Genomic DNA, 3783 nt, shown 5'->3' with positions numbered 1-3783 from the left:
CATTGTCGCCCTTTTATGTCGAGAGAGAAGGCTCGAGCTTTTCAGTGGCATGACCGCGCCGATTTTGTCGGGCCATGCCACTCACGCCTTTGTAAAGAACGAGTCCTTCCTTCATTTGACACTGTCCATGTGTCACGCCACCGTCACCCTATAGCCACATTCCAGGTGTCGGCAGCACCTACAGTGCGTTGCATATAGCTTTTCGCACAGAAACATAAGCAGACTCTCTCTGTCTACAGCCAATGCCACATCAGTGTACCAAACTTGAGATAGATGTTTTAAATGAAGAGTTAGGTTTTACTCACTCTATACTGACGTCGGTTATGTCAACGCACTACCAAACGAAGTGAACGCATCTGAACCATGGGACCTTGGAACTACTTTCACTGCCCGCTTTACCGCGGTCAAGGACAGAACCTGGCATGCTTAGTGGCACGCTCACTCTCGTCAACGTTCAGTTGTTCATTACATCCCGAGACAGGTTTAGAAGTTACGTTGGCACTAGGTTTCTGTTTCGCAGTTATGTGAGGCCACTAGTTGCGAAAAAAATATAGTGCTTCCTAACACACAAAACTTGCACAACAGAAGTGCTTAAACAAATTACGCTCACCCCACAGGTGTCAGTTGAGTGCGTGCTAGGAGCCCGCTATTTTTATGCTTAAAGTGTGTTCTTCGATTAGAGCTTATGCTGCAAAGGTACTCCCCAAAATAATTTCTGTAGAGAAAATACGTCCGAAGGTCAGAATTTCTATTCCGCCATGTTTGGGCAGGCTGTCCTGCATGTTAACTGTAGGCCACTGAAACGCCACTGGCTAGTTTATCGCTTGTAACAAGCCGCATAAGGAACCGAAGACGACTGTTTGCACTATACCGACCTTCGTCACTTTTTTCGCATAATGAGGTTCGCTGAGAAAAAAAAAGGAAATGGCTTTTGAGGAAAGGAAATAGCGCAATATCTGTCTCACATATCTCAGTGGACTCCCGAACCACGCCGTAAGGGAAGGGATACAGGAGGCAGTGAGAGAAGAAAGGAAGAAAATGGTGCCGTAGTGGTGGGCTCCGGAATAATTTCGACCACCTTTAACGACCTTTAACGTGCACTGATGTTCCATAGAACAGAGGCGCCTTTCGCGTTTCGCCTCCGTCGAAAGTGGTAACCGGGAAGATATTTAACTTTATTGAAGTCTGTAAGTGGCGTTGGTTGTTCGCTTATTCAGCTAGTTAATTTGGTGAGTATTGATGAGAAGTAGTGCAGTGCAAAGCAACTCTAAAGTGCTTTAAAAAATTTACCTTGGTACAGGTATTACTTCTGCGGCACGCCAGTCAACAAGTTCCGTCTTTACGCGTAATACGCATCAAAGTCTCTTGAAAACCACGCATAAGCCGGTTAACCTAAGCTTCGACGGGAAAAAGCGGTTAGAGGGACGACGTGCTGTCGTTTTCCGCGAGCTCCCACCGAGGTCGACCTTGCTGCCGGCGCGAAGCAAAGGCCCGCTTCAACCCTCTCGCAAATAACCCTTTCGCGCGGGATCTGTTGTCCCGGCGGCTCGTTCCTGGGGCCACCGCTTGGCAGCCCTAAACATAGCCGCAATGCGTCGCTGCTCCGACTAGCGAGCGGCTGTGAGGAGCGGCTGTGAAGACGGGCTAAGTTTAGACGGCGGGTCGCACCGTGGTGGCGAACGCACATAAAGCCTAACTGTGCGTTAAGCAACGAAGGGTTGAGTTTTATCGTTTTAATTTTTAATCGGAGCAAAACTACGGTAAAGGTTTCTTTTTCAAAGACCATTTTGATTTTTTTTAGAGTGTTCATCGCGTTTCCCTCCGTCTTAAAGCGAACACTCTTTTATTGCATGCGTCTTTTCTGTGGTATCAAACGTAATGACTGAATGCTGTGCTCCGTCGTGCTTCTGCAGGATGCTCCCTTTAATTGGCAAACATAGCATGAAAGACAGCCATGTTCAGCCTTTCTTTTTATCTTCCGCGGTTGAGCGATGACAGCGGGTAACTTTTATTGTTTTGTTGTGCGAATCTTTAGGCTTTTCAGGCAAACTGAGCTGCGCTTTGCATCAACGGGGTTTATTTTTTGTGCATAATTACTAAGAATGCTGCGTAAGAAGTCTTTTATTCAATATTTGATTACTAGAGACCTTATATTAGGCAAATGCCTATTTTTTACAACGCTTCGTAGGCGCACCATTTTTACATATGAGCACGAATTAGGTGTTGACAATATGTTTAATACTCCTTTTATAGTGCCTATAAATGCCTATTTTGGGTGTCAGTGCCTATAAATGCCTATTTCCGACGTCGGTGCCTAAAAATGCCCTATTTTAATGAAAAGGGGCCTAAAATACGCTGTCGTTTTGCTTTCAGATTCTGTTTGCTTTCGAATCCATTGCGGTTTTGAGTAGAACACACACGTGGCAACATTAGATGACCGCATCAGTTGGCTGTGGTGAACACTGCGCCTACGCCGGCTGCGTACACAATACCAACCACGTCAGCCGAAAATATCGAAGCAACCTTTTTCCTATTTTCTGCCATTTTATGGTAGTAGCTTGTTGATGACTTTGGCTGTTAGAGTGGTAGTTGGCCAGATGGCACCCCATTTCGTAAAGTATATGGAGTAAGTTATAGGTTCGTCGAAATAATTCCCAGTTGATTCCAATTGAAACCAACTGTAAAATGTTTCATAAACCTGCTGGAAACAGTTTAACTGATTAAAATTTCCCCCTGGGTAACCTGCCTTATTTTCGTTCCTTGTACACCAGCCGCATGCCATCTTCATCAAATGGCATTTGGCGGTAATCTTGTTGGAGCAGGCCACACTAGACACCTGGCAGTCGTGCGTGCATACGAAAACGCATTCGTGCACTCAAACCATATTGTAAATGACTCAATGAATGCTTCCATTGCTTTAACAGTGATTTCTAGATGGATGATGTTTATTCTACCATGGATCCTCGTGGATGTACTACGTAGGCCCGTACAGAACTATGATTCTTTTCGGCATATTCCGCATCAAGCAGCACTGCTTGTAACATTTTCTAGCATCTCGTATTTATGGTTTCCAGACCCTTCTAATGGCAAGCAACATTTGAAAGTCACAAACTATAAAACACTGTTTACACAAACTATAAAACACTGTTTACACAAATGACAGCATAGTTATTAATGTTAAAGCAACGTATATGCCTGCAATAAATAAGTTCAATTCCTGTGTGAGCGAAGACTGAACTCATTTGTCAGATGTTTTGAATTGACAATGTTTCTATCAATTGCTAAATACATAAGGTGTTCATTGTTTCTACTTTTGTACAGGACAAACGAATTGTTTGTTTCGGGGTATACGAAAGTGTTTTAAAGGGGTTGGCAACCGTCCCTTTTGCTCTGCTGAAGCATGTGTATTGTACGAAAAGTTGCGCGACAGCCTTAAAAAAAACGGCTTCTAATGTTCGCACCTTGCTTAAGGTCCCAAATCATTCCTGCTGTGTTTTTGTTTTATTTTACGGCAGATATTGCGCGCTAAAGTTCAGAACTGTGTGCACTTTCGATAAAGTTTATAGCGCCTATTTTTCTCCGTTAGGTGGCCTAAAATGCAATTTTAGCCGCCTATTTATGGCGCCTAAAACGTGATTTTTAGTGCCTAAAAATCCGGCCTCTAGTGATTACTGTGCTTTGAATGCAGGTGTTTGAAATTTTCGCTATATTGCAGGCATATTCGACCTGACCACAACTACCCTGAGAGCATGCACTGTAACATGCGCATAAATAAAATAAAGG

The sequence above is a fragment of the Amblyomma mixtum genome, chromosome 1, assembly GCF_055824585.1.
Source record: "Amblyomma mixtum isolate Tamu chromosome 1, ASM5582458v1, whole genome shotgun sequence".
Lineage (NCBI taxonomy): Eukaryota > Metazoa > Arthropoda > Arachnida > Ixodida > Ixodidae > Amblyomma > Amblyomma mixtum.
This window is presented reverse-complemented; position numbering follows the sequence as displayed.